Genomic DNA, 17821 nt, shown 5'->3' with positions numbered 1-17821 from the left:
GTGAACGTGCGGGCCATGTTGTGGTGCTTCGACGACCAATCCACCTATCATGAAATATGCTATTCAATACCGCTTCAAGCGCACGCGAGCTATGTGCCGGACATCCATAATGTTGGAAGTACATCGCCATTCTGTCATGCAGTGAAACATCTTGTAGGAACATCGGTAGAACATTACGTAGGAAATCAGCGTACATTGCACCATTTAGATTGCCATCGATAAAATGGGGGTCAGTTATCCTTCCTCCCATAATGCTGCACCATGCATTAACCCGCCAAGGTCGCTAATGTTCCACTTGTCGCAGCCATCGTGGATTTTCCGTTGCCCAATAGTGTATATTATGCCGGTTTACGTTACCGCTATTGGTGTCTCTAAATAGAACGCACGCATCGTCCCGTAATTTCTCTTGTGCCCAGTGGCAGAACCTGTAACGTCTAGTAATAAACAAAGACAATATATTGTGTAATAATGAGAATATTAGATGTGTCATATTGTGTCATTGTGTAAAATTATGTATTTTTTCTTTATTATTTATTTCTGAGAACGTCTGCGTCGGCGAGTAATAAGACCGACACAGAAGATAAATGTTGTACAGAGATCACAAAATGAATTAGTATATAATGCATGATGTAAAGTAAAGTCTTTGTCTTCTTAATCTGGAAGCTGTGAGAGAAAGATCTCCTGTTGTTGTCGTAGAGAGCGAGAAGGTAGCATTCTTTTGTCGAGATTGGGAATTGTACGCCATTACGTGTGCATTTACACAGGTCTGTAATTGTTGAGATATTTAAATGTTTCAATAGAGTTGTTTAAATGAAAACGTGTATTATTTAATTGTTAAAGCTTGCTTGCCTATTATCCCATCCGGTTAAGATATTTTTCAGATATAAAAAAAATTATTATCTGTGGAGCTGAGCTGTGTGGAGAAAGAAGAGCCGCTGACGCGGCGTATTTAAACGACTTACAATATCGTCGAGTATACCGCAAGGAAGCGGTAAAATAATAGTAGAATAATATTATTTCTTTTAGCTCCCAGACTGGCCGTGAAGATCAGCAGATTTTATGATGTGTTGCAGGTTGACGCGGGCTGCTGATAAGATATAAATTACAGTGCAAATAATTTAATGTACTTACCGAATCCGATAGGAATCTTGCTGTGCTCCGTTCTGATCTGGCTAAATTTTATAGTGATAACGTAATTTTCTTTAATGAGAGTCTCATGTTCTTGGGCTAGTCGTGGTATGAAACAGCATTCTAGTAAGAAATAAAATCCACTGCAAACTTGTGTTTTTGAACGATTGTACGAACTGTAACATCAGTGATCATAAAACAGTAATTTCAACTTTGAATAACTATGAAGTAGGAAAGATATATTGAACCTTAGCATGAGTTGCAGTTACTAAAAATCGTTCTTTAAATTGTAGGCCAGATCCAGAACAATAAGACCTCTATAGATACATTTTATTTTACTAAAAGGTAACGATGATAAAGAAATTAAAGGCACAGCATTGTTAAAAGAATTTCTCGTCACTCTTTCCATATATGCGTTGTTACGCTAATAATAATAATTAAAAAATAAATAAATGAACCAAAGAGACTAACAATTTATAAAAACAATTAAAGAAAGAGTAGTCAGGGACGGGAAACTGGCGCCCCACGTTGGGCGCCAGTTTCCCGTCCCTGACTACTCTTTCTTTAATTGTTTTTATAAATTGTTAGTCTCTTTGGTTCATTTATTTATTTTTTTAATTATTATTATTAGTGTAACAACGCATATATGGAAAGAGTGACGAGAAATTCTTTTAACAATGCTGTGCCTTTAATTTCTTTATCATCGTTACCTTTTAGTAAAATAAAATGTATCTATAGAGGTCTTATTGTTCTGGATCTGGCCTACAATTTAAAGAACGATTTTTAGTAACTGCAACTCATGCTAAGGTTCAATATATCTTTCCTACTTCATAGTTATTCAAAGTTGAAATTACTGTTTTATGATCACTGATGTTACAGTTCGTACAATCGTTCAAAAACACAAGTTTGCAGTGGATTTTATTTCTTACTAGAATGCTGTTTCATACCACGACTAGCCCAAGAACATGAGACTCTCATTAAAGAAAATTACGTTATCACTATAAAATTTAGCCAGATCAGAACGGAGCACAGCAAGATTCCTATCGGATTCGGTAAGTACATTAAATTATTTGCACTGTAATTTATATCTTATCAGCAGCCCGCGTCAACCTGCAACACATCATAAAATCTGCTGATCTTCACGGCCAGTCTGGGAGCTAAAAGAAATAATATTATTCTACTATTATTTTACCGCTTCCTTGCGGTATACTCGACGATATTGTAAGTCGTTTAAATACGCCGCGTCAGCGGCTCTTCTTTCTCCACACAGCTCAGCTCCACAGATAATAATTTTTTTTATATCTGAAAAATATCTTAACCGGATGGGATAATAGGCAAGCAAGCTTTAACAATTAAATAATACACGTTTTCATTTAAACAACTCTATTGAAACATTTAAATATCTCAACAATTACAGACCTGTGTAAATGCACACGTAATGGCGTACAATTCCCAATCTCGACAAAAGAATGCTACCTTCTCGCTCTCTACGACAACAACAGGAGATCTTTCTCTCACAGCTTCCAGATTAAGAAGACAAAGACTGTACTTTACATCATGCATTATATACTAATTCATTTTGTGATCTCTGTACAACATTTATCTTCTGTGTCGGTCTTATTACTCGCCGACGCAGACGTTCTCAGAAATAAATAATAAAGAAAAAATACATAATTTTTCACAATGACACAATATGACACATCTAATATTCTCATTATTACACAATATATTGTCTTTGTTTATTACTAGACGTTACAAACCGTACACGACGTTCAAAGTCGTCGCCATGCAAATCCTGGTGCATAGAAAAATGGTACGGGTGCAATCGATGTGGGCGGCCGGTTATAGGCGCCACAGGCTGGAACCGGGCGACCGCTACGGTCGCAGGTTCGAATCCTGCCTCGGGCATGGATGTGTGTGATGTCCTTAGGTTAGTTAGGTTTAATTAGTTCAAAGTTCTAGGCGACTGATGACCTCAGAAGTTAAGTCGCGTAGTGCTCAGAGCCATTTGAACCATTTTTTGCAATCGATGTTGATGTAGCGTTCTCAACACAGACGTTTTTGAGATTCCCGATTCTCGTGCAATTTGTCTGCTACTGATGTGCGGATTAGCCGCGACAGCAGCGAAAACACGTACTTGGGCATCGTCATTTGTTGCAGGTCGTGGTTGACGTTTCACATGTGGCTGAACGCTTCCTGTTTCCTTAAATAACGTAACTATCCGGCGAACGGTCCGGACACTTGGATGATGTCGTCCAGGATACCGAGCAGCATACATAGCACACGCCCGTTGGGCATTTTGATCACAATAGCCATATATCAACACGATATCGACCTTTTCCGCAATTGGTAAACGGTCCATTTAACACGGGTAATGTATGACGAAGCAAATACCGTCCGCACTGGCAGAATGTTACGTGATACCACGTACTTATACGTTTGTGACTACCACAAAGCGAAAAAAGTGGTCCAACTAAAACATTCATATTTCTTTACGTACTAGACGAATATGTAATAAAAATGGTGGTTCCTGTTTAAAGATACGCAGTTGATATCCGTTTGACTTATGGCAGCGCCATGTAGCGGGCCAACCATAGCGCCATCTGGTTTCCCCCTTCAAGCTAGACGAGTTTCGTTCTTTGTAGTTTTTTCGTTTGATGCTTATTTCGTGAGATATTTGGCCCAGTCACGATCAATGGACCAACACCAACACACACACACACACACACACACACACACACACACACATATATATATATATATATATATATATATATATATATATATATATATATACTGGGTGAGTCACCTAGCATTACCGCTGGATATATTTCGTAAACCACATCAAATACTGACGAATCGATTCTACAGACCGAACGTGAGGAGAGGGGCTAGTGTAATTGGTTAATAGAAACCATAAAAAAATGCACGGAAGTATGTTTTTTAACACAAACCTACGTTTCTTTAAATGGAATCCCGTTAGTTTTGTTAGCACATCTGCACATATAAACAAATACGTAATCAGTGCCGTTTGTTGCATTGTAAAATGTTAATTACATCCGGAGATATTGTAACCTAAAGTTGACGCTTGAGTACTACAGCTCCGCTGTTCGATCGTGTGTATAGGAGAGCACCGAATTACGTAGGGATCCAAAGGGAACGGTGATGGACCTTAGGTGCAGAAGAGATTGGAACAGCACATTACGTCCACATGCTAACACCTTTTTATTGGTCTTTCTCACTGACGCTCATGTAAATTACCATGAGGAGTGAGGTACACGTACACACGTGGTTTCCGTTTTCAATTACGGAGTGGAATAGAGTGTGTCCCGACATGTCAGGCCAACAGATGTTCAATGTGGTGGCCATCATTTGCTGCACACAACTGCAATCCCTGGCGTAATGAATGTCGTACACGCCGCAGTACATCTGGTGTAATGTCGCCGCAGGCTGCCACAATACGTTGTTTCATATCCTCTGGGGTTGTAGGCACATCACGGTACACATTCTCCTTTAACGTACCCCACAGAAAGAAGTCCAGAGGTGTAAGATCAGGAGAACAGGCTGGCCATTTTATGAAACGCCCGTCGAACATCTTGTCAAGGGTCAGCCTAGTGTTAATTGCGGAATGTGCAGGTGCACCATCATGCTGATACCACATACGTCGACGCGTTTCCAATGGGACATTTTCGAGCAACGTTGGCAGATCATTCTGTAGAAACGCGATGTATGTTGCAGCTGTTTGGACCCCTGCAATGAAGTGAGGACCAATGAGGTGGTCGCCAATGATTCCGCACCATACATTTACAGTCCACGGTCGCTGTCGCTCTACCTGTCTGAGCCAGCGAGGATTGTCCACGGACCAGTAATGCATGTTCCGTAGATTCACTGCCCCTTGGTTTGTGAAACCCGCTTCATCGGTAAACAGGTAGAACTGCAACGCATTCTCTGTTAATGCCCATTGACAGAATTGCACTCGATGATTAAAGTCATCACCATGTAATTGCTGATGTAGCGACACATGAAACGGGTGAAAGCGGTGACGATGCAGTATGCGCATGACACTACTTTGACTCAGTCCACCGGCTCTCGCAATGTCCCGTGTACTCATGTGTGGGTTCATGGCAACAGCAGCTAACACACCAACTGCACCCGCTTCGCCTGTGACGGGCCTGTTACGGACCCGATTGCGTGCTACGACCATACCTGTTGCATACAGTTGGCGGTAGATGTTTTGCAATGTGCGGCACGTTGGATGCTCTCTGTCCGGGTACCGTTCTGCATACACCCTGCAGGCTTCAGCTGCATTTCGTCGGCACTCGCCATAGATGACTATCATCTCCACCTTTTCAGAGTTCGAATACACCATGGTCACAGTTCCTACAACACTACACTATCACAGACGTCTGGTAACACGGTGTACTACAGTTGGTCTGCGTGCGGAGACGAATGCAGAATAACAATAGCAGCAAGCTCTACATGCGGACACTGCGACAGCTAGACCAAACCACAACAGTGCACTACAGCCACAGTCGTAAACACGGTCGTCATCGTAAACATGTCCCTGCAGATGCTGCTCGCCGACCGTGGCCCGTGTTTGTTACAACACGCAACTGAACGTCGGAGGTTTCAAGCGTCAACTTTAGGTTACAATATCCCCGGATGTAATTAACATTTTACAATGCAACAAACGGCACTGATTACGTATTTGTTTATATGTTCAGATGTGCTAACAAAACTAACGTGGTTCCATTTAAAAAAACGTAGGTTTGTGTTAAAAAACATACTTCCGTGCATTTTTGTACGGCTCGTATTAAACAATTACACTAGCCCTTCTCCTCACGTTCGGTCTGTGGAATCGGTTCGTCAGTATTTGATGTGGTTTACGAAATATATCCAGCGGTAACGTTAGGTGACTCAAAAATGGTTCAAATGGCTCTGAGCACTATGGGACTTAACTTCTAAGGTCATCAGTCCCCTAGAACTTAGAACTACTTAAACCTAACTAACCTAAGGACATCACACACAGCCATGCCCGAGGCAGGATTCGAACCTGCGACCGTAGCGGCCGCGCGGTTCCAGACTGTAGCGCCTTTAACCGCTTGGCCACCACGGCCGGCTAGGTGACTCACCATATATATATATATATATATATATATATATATATATATATATATATATACAGGGTGTTTCAAAAATGACCGGTATATTTGAAACGGCAATAAAAACTAAACGAGCAGCGATAGAAATACACCGTTTGTTGCAATATGCTTGGGACAACAGTACATTTTCAGGCGGACAAACTTTCGAAATTACAGTAGTTACCATTTTCAACAACAGATGGCGCTGCATGTGATGTGAAAGATATAGACGACAACGCAGTCTGTGGGTGCGCCATTCTGTATGTCGTCTTTCTGCTGTAAGCGTGTGCTGTTCACAACGTGCAAGTGTGCTGTGGACAACATGGTTTATTCCTTAGAACTGAGGATTTTTCTGGTGTTGGAATTCCACCGCCTAGAACACAGTGTTGTTGCAACAAGACGAAGTTTTCAACGGAGGTTTAATGTAACCAAAGGACCGAAAAGCGATACAATAAAGGATCTGTTTGAAAAATTTCAACGGACTGGGAACGTGACGGATGAACGTGCTGGAAAGGTAGGGCAACCACAGAGGGCAATGCGCAGCTAGTGCAGCAGGTGATCCAACAGCGGCCTCGGGTTTCCGTTCGCCGTGTTGCAGCTGCGGTCCAAATGACGCCAACGTCCACGTATCGTCTCATGCGCCAGAGTTTACACCTCTATCCATACAAAATTCAAACGCGGCAACCCCTCAGCGCCGCTACCATTGCTGCACGAGAGACATTCGCTAACGATATAGTGCACAGGATTGATGACGGCGATATGCATGTGGGCAGCATTTGGTTTACTGACGAAGCTTATTTTTACCTGGACGGCTTCGTCAATAAACAGAACTGGCGCATATGGGGAACCGAAAAGCCCCATGTTGCAGTCCAATCGTTCCTGCATCCTCAAAAAGTACTGGTCTGTGCCGCCATTTCTTCCAAAGGAATCGTTGGCCCATTTTTCAGATCCGAAACGATTACTGCATCACGCTATCTGGACATTCTTCGTGAATTTGTGGCGGTACAAACTGCCTTAGACGACACTGCGAACACCTCGTGGTTTATGCAAGATGGTGCCCGGCCACATCGCACGGCCGACGTCTTTAATTTCCTGAATGAAATTTCGATGATCGTGTGATTGCTTTGGGCTATCCGAAACATACAGGAGGCGGCGTGGATTGGCCTCCCTATTCGCCAGACATGAACCCCTGTGACTTCTTTCTGTGGGGACACTTGAAAGACCAGGTGTACCGCAGAATCCAGAAACAATTGAACAGCTGAAGCAGTACATCTCATCTGCATGTGAAGCCATTCCGCCAGACACGTTGTCAAACGTTTCAGGTAATTTCATTCAGAGACTACGCCATATTATTGCTAAGCATGGTGGATATGTGGAAAATATCGTACTATAGAGTTTCCCAGACCGCAGCGCCATCTGTTGTTGACAATTGTAACTACTGTAATTTCGAAAGTTTGTCTGCCTGAAAATGTACTGTTGTCCAAAGCATATTGCAACAAACGGTGTATTTCTATCGCTGCTCGTTTAGTTTTTATTGCCGTTTCAAATATACCGGTCATTTTTGAAACACCATATATATATATATGTGTGTGTGTGTGTGTGTGTGTGTGTGTGTGCAATATATGCGACACTTGCATATGCGAACAAGGTCACTGGGAAACATCTAGTTTTAAATGGAACAGAAACCATATGAATGGTTGGTTGGTTTTGGGGAAGGAGACCAGACAGCGTGGTCATCGGTCTCATCGGATTAGGTAAGGAAGTCGGCCGTGCCCTTTCAGAGGAACCATCCCGGCATTTGCCTGGAGTGATTTAGGGAAATCACGGAAAACCTAAATCAGGATGGCCGGACGCGGGATTGAACCGTCGTCCTCCCGAATGCGAGTCCAGTGTCTTACCACTGCACCACCTCGCTCGATCCATATGAATGAGATATTACCGCAACAGTGAGACAATACTACTGAATCGGTATTGGAGAGCAACGAGAACAACCTTTGTGCACTCTTCTAAAATGGAGTTGAACGTGGTAGTTCTCGCACTGCAGCTGGCGGACGGATTGTAGAGCAAGGATGAAGTGTATTCAGCACGCGTGACGCAGGGCTGCGGCACGCCGGGCTGGGTGCAGAGGCCCGCAGAAGAGGGCAGCTCCGAAAGCGGCTGGGCTCGGCTTGGGCCTTGAGCGAGCTGCAGCCAGCCAGCATCGTACGATCGCCGCCCGTTGGCTGGCGGTCAAGAATCTGACATCACGCGACGGCGTGGCTGCTGAGTCAGGGCGGCGCGCACAGGTGCGGAAAGCTGCACACACACACACACACGTGCACAGAGAGAGAGGAAGGGGGGCGGGAGAGGGAGAGGGAGAGAAGGAGAGGAGAGAAAAAGGCAGATGCGGAGAACCGGACGCACTCCATCACGCGGCTGGTTCGCGAACGCTGTTGAAGCCCTGACCCAGAGAGGTGCCTGCTAAACAGGTGTCGAGCCAGACTGCGTGGCTCTGCGCTGGCGGACAGAGAAGCAACTGGCTGCAACGTGAATCACTCTCTTATCAGATTATGCCAAGGATATGACCACCTCATCGTCTAGCAACTTAACGCCGTCACGTACCAGCGTGGGTTGATCAGGTGGGAGATCGAGTAGAACAGGAACTAACAACCGGAAACGGACCGATTCCGTGGTGCTAGAACGGGATCCGCGCGTCTGTTGTGTGAGATTCATTTTGAGACTGATCGACTGTATCGTTTTTTGAAATGCACTTTGTCGACCGCTGTTATAATATGCACTCCGTCGTCAGGCCACGAGTGGCCTACCGGGACCATCCGACCGCCGTGTCATCCTCAGTGGAGGATGCGGATAGGAGGAGCGTGGGGTCAGCACACCGCTCTCCCGGTCGTTATGATGGTATTCTTGACCGAAGCCGCTACTATTCGGACGAGTAGCTCCTCAATTGGCATCACGAGGCTGAGTGCACCCCGAAAAATGGCAACAGTGCATGGCGGCCTAGATGGTCACCCATCCAAGTGCCGACCACGCCCGACAGCGCTTAACTTCGGTGATCTCACGGGGACCGGTGTATCCACTGCGGCAAAGCCGTTGCCCGCTGTTATAATATGGAAAAAGGTAACTGGAAGAAAGAACAATTCGAGAAGAGAATTCTGCATGTTACTCGTGGACGTAAGACTTCAGGATTGTTACTTCACTAGTTGGCCAAAAAATAATCTATGATTGCAGGAACTATACACAAGTAAGCCCATTTCTCTAGATTTTATAGGAGAATTTAAAAAATCGTACATATTTTTCAAATTAAGATTTCCATTCTCTGTTTTGTATACACATGTTACACATAAAAATATTAGGTTGGTGGTTAAGTCCGTAGCGTTTTTCTTTTGGATGTTGATATTCCGGTTGCTATTGGTTTATTTCTCGATTGACGTTTTTAATTGGAATTCGTTGTTGTTATTTGAGTTTATCTATTGTCAGTTTGCTATTTGGAAATGGTGAGTGGATCTGTAGACGCTAGAAAATGGAGTCCTAAGTGGAGAAATTGGAACATTTCCGGCATGTTCTTCTGTTTCAGTTCAGTAGACGGGTGAAAGCGGCCAGAAACATTTGTGTCGTGTTTGGGGATGAAGCCATTGGACAGAGTACGTCGAAAAAATAACGAAAAGTGTGAGGTCAACCACATGAGTGCTAAAAGGAACTCGTTAAACTTCGGTTACACGATAAATCAGTCTAATCTAAAAGCAGTAAATTTAACTAAATACCTAGGTATTACAATTACGAACAACTTAAATTGGAAAGCACATCGAAAATGTTGTGGGGAAGGCTAACCAAAGGCTGCGTTTCATTGGCAGGACACTTAGAAAATGTAACAGACCTACTAAGGAGACTGCCTACACTACGCTTGACTGTCCTCTTTTAGAATATTGCTGCGCGGTGTGGGATCCTTGCCAGGCGGGACTGACGAAGTACATCGAAAAAGTTCAAAGAAAGGCAGTACGTTTTGTATTATCGCGAAATATGGGAGTGTCACAGAAATGATACAGGATTTGGGCTGGAAATTATTAAAAGAAAGGTGTTTTTCGTTGCGACGGAATCTTCTCACGAAATTCCAATCACCAACTTTCTCCTCCGAATGCGAAAATATTTTGTTGACACCTACCTACGTAGGGCGGAAGGATCACCACGATAAAATAAGGGAAATCAGAGCTCGTACGGAAAGATATAGGTGTTCATTCTTCCCGCGCGCTATACGAGATTGGAATGAAAGAGAATTGTGAAGGTGGTTCGATGAACCCTCCGACAGGCACTTAAATGTGATTTGCAGAGTATCCATGTAGATGTAGCTGTAGACATTAATGACTCTCTGCATTCAGGAAGACCTTCGGTGTCTGATGATAATCGTTTAAACCCATTAATTCACAATGACCCACGTCAGTATACTCGAGAACTGTCATACACTCCTGGAAATTGAAATAAGAACACCGTGAATTCATTGTCTCAGGAAGGGGAAACTTTATTGACACATTCCTGGGGTCAGATACATCACATGATCACACTGACAGAACCACAGGCACATAGACACAGGCAACAGAGCATGCACAATGTCGGCACTAGTACAGTGTATATCCACCTTTCGCAGCAATGCAGGCTGCTATTCTCCCATGGAGACGATCGTAGAGATGCTGGATGTAGTCCTGTGGAACGGCTTGCCATGCCATTTCCACCTGGCGCCTCAGTTGGACCAGCGTTCGTGCTGGACGTGCAGACCGCGTGAGACGACGCTTCATCCAGTCCCAAACATGCTCAATGGGGGACAGATCCGGAGATCTTGCTGGCCAGGGTAGTTGACTTACACCTTCTAGAGCACGTTGGGTGGCACGGGATACATCCGGACGTGCATTGTCCTGTTGGAACAGCAAGTTCCCTTGCCGGTCTAGGAATGGTAGAACGATGGGTTCGATGACGGTTTGGATGTACCGTGCACTATTCAGTGTCCCCTCGACGATCACCAGTGGTGTACGGCCAGTGTAGGAGATCGCTCCCCACACCATGATGCCGGGTGTTGGCCCTGTGTGCCTCGGTCGTATGCAGTCCTGATTGTGGCGCTCACCTGCACGGCGCCAAACACGCATACGACCATCATTGGCACCAAGGCAGAAGCGACTCTCATCGCTGAAGACGACACGTCTCCATTCGTCCCTCCATTCACGCCTGTCGCGACACCACTGGAGGCGGGCTGCACGATGTTGGGGCGTGAGCGGAAGACGGCCTAACGGTGTGCGGGACCGTAGCCCAGCTTCATGGAGACGGTTGCGAATGGTCCTCGCCGATACCCCAGGAGCAACAGTGTCCCTAATTTGCTGGGAAGTGGCGGTGCGGTCCCCTACGGCACTGCGTAGGATCCTCCGGTCTTGGCGTGCATCCGTGCGTCGCTGCGGTCCGGTCCCAGGTCCACGGGCACGTGCACCTTCCGCCGACCACTGGCGACAACATCGATGTACTGTGGAGACCTCACGCCCCACGTGTTGAGCAATTCGGCGGTACGTCCACCCGGCCTCCCGCATGCCCACTATACGCCCTCGCTCAAAGTCCGTCAACTGCACATACGGTTCACGTCCACGCTGTCGCGGCATGCTACCAGTGTTAAAGACTGCGATGGAGCTCCGTATGCCACGGCAAACTGGCTGACACTGACGGCGGCGGTGCACAAATGCTGCGCAGCTAGCGCCATTCGACGGCCAACACCGCGGTTCCTGGTGTGTCCGCTGTGCCGTGCGTGTGATCATTGCTTGTACAGCCCTCTCGCAGTGTCCGGAGCAAGTATGGTGGGTCTGACACACCGGTGTCAATGTGTTCTTTTTTCCATTTCCAGGAGTGTATATGATGAACTGTGATCGTTGCATCATCATGCGATATTAGCATGCAATGGGGCAGGCTGAAGAATCAGGTGTATGGGTACCGCATGCTCTAAGTCAAAACCATAAAATTCTGCGTGTGGCCAAATGTGCATCTCTACTTGCTCGTCATCAACTGCTTCGTGAACAATACCGACCATTCCTGTCCTGTATCGTCGCTGGTCATGAGGAATAGATGAGCCCAAAGAAAGCTGCAAATCCCCTTACAAAGACCTGCACGCATCCACAAAAGATGAACGTGACAAACTTTTACCGAACATCGTCGCAGGCGCTGATACACTACTGGCCATTAAAATTGCTACACCACGAAGATGACGTGCTACAGACGCGAAATTTAACCGACAGGGAGAAGATGCTGTGATACGCAAATGATTAGCTTTTCAGAGCATTCACACAAGGTTGGCACCGGTGGCGACACCTACAACGTGCTGACATGAGGAAAGTGTCCAACCGAGTTCTCATACAAAAAAGCAGTTGACCGGCGTTGCCTGGTGAAACGTTGTTGTGATGCCTCGTGTAAGGAGGAGAAATACGTACCATCACGTTTCCGACTTTGATAAAGGTCGGATTGTAGACTGTCGCGATTGCGGTCCATCGTATCGCGAAATTGCTGCTCGCCTTGGTCGAGATCCAATGACTGTTAGCAGAACATGGAACCGGTAGGTTCATGAGGGTAATACGGAACGCCGTGCTGGATCCCAACGGCCTCCTATCACTAGCAGTCGAGATGACAGGCATCTTATCCGCATGGCTGTAACGGATCGTGCAGCCACGTCTCGATCCCTCAGTCAACAGATAGGGACGTTTGCAAGACAACAACCATTTGCACGAACAGTTCGACGACGATTGCAGCAGCATGGACTATCAGCTCGGAGACCATGGTTGCGGTTACCCTTTACGCTGCATCACAGAGAAGCGCCTGCGATGGTGTACTCAACGACGAAGCTGGGTTCACGAATGGCAAAACGTCATTTTTTTCAGATCAGGTTCTGTTTACAACATCATGATGGTCGCATCCGTGTTTGGCGACATCGCGGTGAACGTACATTGGAAGCGTGTATTCGTCATCGCCATACTGAGGTACCACCCGGCGTGATGGTATGTGGTGCCATTGGCTACACGTCTCGGTCACCTCTTGTTCGCATTGACGGTGCTTTGAACAGTGGACGTTACATTTCAGATGTGTTACGACCCGTGGCTCTACCCTTCATTCGATCCCTGCGAAACCCTTACATTTCAGCAGGATAATGCACGACAGCATATTGCAGGTCCTGTACGGGCCTTTCTGGATGCAGAAAATGTTCTCCAGATCTCTCTCCAACTGAAAACGTCTGGTCAATGGTGCCGAGCAACTGACTCGTTACAATACGCCAGTCACTACTCTTGATGAACTGTGGTATCGCGTTGAAGCTGCATGGGCAATGCCCAGGCGTATCAAGGCCGTTATTACGGCCAGAGGTGGTTGTTCTGGGTACTGATTTCTCAGGATCTATGCACCCAAATTGCGTGAAAATGTAATTACAAGTCAGTTCTAGTATAATATATTTGTCCAATGAATACCCGTTTATCATCTGCATTTGTTCTTGTGTGTAGCAATTTTATTGGCTAGTAGTGTACTTCCCCAAGATGTAACCATCATTGTTGGCATTTATTGTCAACAGCTGAGACGCCTCGCAGATGCAGTCCAAGAACAACGACCAGGAACACTGCATGAAGTGATGCTACTCCACGATAACAGCCGCCAGCATTCTTCTAGACTGACAAAGAAACACTATACAGCAGTTGGCTTGGAAAGGAAAGTCTTTCCGCACTCACCTTATTCACATGATCTTGCGCTTTCAGATTTTCACCTATTCCGCTCTCTATCGTACAATCCTCTAGGAATTTCCTTTCCACATTAAAATGCGCTCCGAACATGACTCGGCGAGATCTTTTCCCTGAAAAACCACCTGACTTCTCCAATCGTGGTATCGACAAGTTAATCCAGTGTTTGCAGACTGTTGTAAACAGTGAAGGAGAATATATTATTGATGACTAAAATCTCTGTTATCTGAATTTATCGTTTTTATTAAACTTATGCAAAAAAGCTACGAACTTGTACACCAATCTAACACATTGGTGAAATCAGCCTCTCAATATGATTTCAATTGCAATTTCTAAAAAGAAATAAACGGAAAAACTTTTGTTCTATCTGCACGAAATGTACATCCGCTAATAAGAAAAACCAGTTCTACTTACGGAAGCTAAATATTTCCTGACCAAAGTAGAAGGAATTAAAAATATTGCCTGACATTTTCAATGCTTTCATGAAAATACCGTACATAAATAAGATTTCATGAAAAGCAACATGACAGATCGTTTCAGCACATCGAAAATTTACTACCATTAAGAGAAACAGCAGAAAGAGTTTATATGAAAGAGATAAATTACAAAGAAAACTTTAAATGCGTTGTCATCGTGCATTACAGTATTAAAATATGCGAAAATACTGCGGTTTGTATTCAAATGTCTTTTTCGCATCCTGCAGCTCACCAGAAAATTTACTCAAGAGTCCATAGAGAGTTGGGAATCGTTTTGTGAGGTTTCTGTGAGTTTTTGATCCTGACTGAGTAATTCACTGAGCCGTCAATAAACTTGTTAACAAGTATCGTGAATCATAATGAAAGTCGATGTATTTACTAGGAAATAGTAACCTTCCCGGGAGAAGTGCGTCAAATAAAAAGCCTAATATCAGGCGACGGAATTCTCCAGAAAGGGGGCGACCGAATTCTCCAGAAAGGGACCCTCGGCTGTATATGCCACACATACATTTCACAGTTCGCTTAGCAACAACGGTCTTTCTCAGTGATACCAATTTTCTTTTGACAGTCTTTCCACCTGTTATCATATTTAGAAATCTGGCGTAAATTCGAATTTCGTGCCTTGAAACCATCTGTTTGTCTTGAGGAAGCGTAATTGACGGCCTACTAAAACACAGACTTCATCGTTCCACTATTTTAGAAAGAAAGCATATAATGACTTGCAAAAAACTTTACACATAATTTAAAACATTTTCTAAACATTTTTTTCGCTGACACGTCTCACGAAGTGATGAAAGAGAAAACTTTTATTGCTTAAAATATTTTTTTTGTTGTAGCAACAAGACCGCAGCGTGATGTTTTAAGTTATTGCTTCTTTACTGCTGACTCTATTCCCACCAGACTTCGCAAACAATATCTACTAATGGACGCACCTATAAAATTACATCTTTGTACAACACATACTTAAAAAAATGGCCTCATAAACATTGAGCTGTCTGATAAACTACCTTTTGCTCAAACTGGAGAGCAAATTACTCAGAGTATATGTATACAGTATTTGATAACGAGAACACTTAGGTACTTCCAACAAACTTTAGACCTAATTTTAAACTGTTCATAAACCTTTTCTGTGTTACTTGCTTTAAGTCAAATATTTCACACATTAACTAATACGTCAGTCTGATACATGGGAGTTTCAGTTTTTAACGAATCGGTTTGCTGGTACTAACCTGACAAAGGTACTGGCTGGTTATAATTAAAGTGAAGCTACTCAACAGGACTAGAGTAGGCCATAATTATCATATAGTAACGAAATTAGGTACCCGCCAGGGTAGCCGAGCGCGCTAACGCGCTGCTTCCTGGACTCGGGTAGGCGCGCCGGCCCCGGATCGAATCCGTCCGGCGAATTAACGACGAGGGCCTGGATGTGGTTTTTAGGCGGTTTTCCACATCCCACTAGGTGAATACCGGGGTTGTCCCCACGTTCCGCCTGAGTTACACGACTCACAGACATCTGAACACGTTCGCACTATACCATGAATTAAACTCGCCGCAGACAGCAGGGGTACGCTAATTCCGTCCTGGGGATTACGGGGTGGTGGCAGGAAGGGCATCCGGCCACCGCTTTCCACTAACCCTCCCAAATCCGTTCCTAACAATGCCGACCCTGCGCCAGCGCGGGACATGGCACCAGTGAAAGAAAGAAAGAAGTAACGAAATTTGGTAGATATGCTAATACGTTAATTCGGTCCGATTTACGCTGGAAAATAATTAGTTCCAATTTTTGCCACTAGCTGTAAATCTGGCGCTGTGAATGCAAAAAAGACTTAAAAAATTATTCAATATGTACTGAATTAGGAATTGGACTTGGGCAGAGACGGTCAGACAAGAGAGAAAGGCATAATGTTGATTTTATTATTAACTGTTACGGCTTGTAAAATGGTAGTATGGATGTCATAAGGTCATACTGCGCCAGATTTACAACTGGTGGACGAAACTGCAACTATTTTTTTCAGCGTAAATCATTTACGCGTTAAGGATTAGCATATTGTAAGTAGGCTGTTTAGGTTTTTATGTTGGTAACGCCACGTAGCACTCTGTATGAAAATCACTGGCTGTGCTGTGTGCAGTCTGTGGCTGGTTTGCATTGTTGGAATATTTGCTATTGTAGTGTTGGGCAGTTGAATGTGAACAGCGTGTAGCGTTGCGCAGTTTGGAGGTGAACCGCCAGCAGTGGTGGATGTGGGGAGAGAGATGGCAGAATTTTCAGAGCGGACAATCTGGACGTGTGTCCGTCAGAAAAACGAAATTTGTAAGACTGGATGTCATGAACTCATATATATATAATGACTTTTGAACACTATAAAGGTAAATACATTGTTTGTTCTCTATCAAAATCTTTCATTTGCTAACTATGCCTATCAGTAGTTAGTCGCTGCAGTAGTCTGAATCCTTTATTTAGCTGGCAGTATTGGCGCTCGCTGTATTGCAGTAGTTCGAGTAACGAAGATTTTTGTGAGGTAAGTGATTCATGAAAGGTATAGGTTATTGTTAGTCACGGCCATTCTTTTGTAGGGATTATTGAAAGTCAGATTGCGTTGTGCTAAAAATATTGTGTGTCAGTTTAGTGTTGATCAGAATAAGTAAAGAGAGAAATGTCTGAGTACGTTCAGCTCTGCTCAGCTATTTGAAAATCAAATAACGTAAGGGGTTTACCAGCACAGTAATTCACTACTTTTCTAAGGAGACGTTTCAATATCTACGAAGTTTCGCTCCTATACGATAATCGCGGTTGTAAGTAGGCTGTTTAGGTTTTTATATTGGTAACGCCACGTAGCGCTCTGTATGAAAATCACTGCCTGTGCTGTGTGCAGTCTGTGGCTGGTTTGCATTGTTGTTGGTTATTGTAGTGTTGGGCAATTGGCAGTTAACAGCGCGTAGCGTTGAGCAGTTGGAGGTGAGCCGCCAACAGTGGTGTATGTGGGGAGTGAGATGGCGGAGTTTTGATAGCGGATGATCTGGACAGAGACAGTAAATTTGTTAGACTGGATATCATGAACTGATATATATTATGACTTTTGAACTCTATTAAGGTAAATAAATTGTTTGTTCTCTATCAAAATCTTTCATTTGCTAACTATGCCTATCAGTAGTTAGTGCCTTCTATAGTTTGAATCTTTTATTTAGCTGCCAGTAGTGGCGCTCGCTGTATTGCAGTAATTCGAGTAACGAAGATTTTTGTGAGGTAAGAGATTTGTGAAAGGTATAGGTTAATGTCCCCCCCCCCCCCCATGAACCACGGACCTTGCCGTTGGTGGGGAGGCTTGCGTGCCTCAACGAT

The 17821-nt window shown here is 44.4% G+C and overlaps 1 pseudogene; it reads right to left on the bottom strand.

The window, feature by feature from the left end:
• Window positions 1-9243: 9243 nt before the first annotated feature.
• On the bottom strand, window positions 9244-9361 carry LOC126208078 (5S ribosomal RNA; annotated as a pseudogene).
• Window positions 9362-17821: the final 8460 nt, after the last annotated feature.

This window comes from Schistocerca nitens, chromosome 1 (assembly GCF_023898315.1).
Source record: "Schistocerca nitens isolate TAMUIC-IGC-003100 chromosome 1, iqSchNite1.1, whole genome shotgun sequence".
NCBI classification, from domain to species: domain Eukaryota; kingdom Metazoa; phylum Arthropoda; class Insecta; order Orthoptera; family Acrididae; genus Schistocerca; species Schistocerca nitens.
Note: the sequence above shows the minus strand (reverse complement) of the source record. Positions and strands in the feature narration are given on the sequence as shown.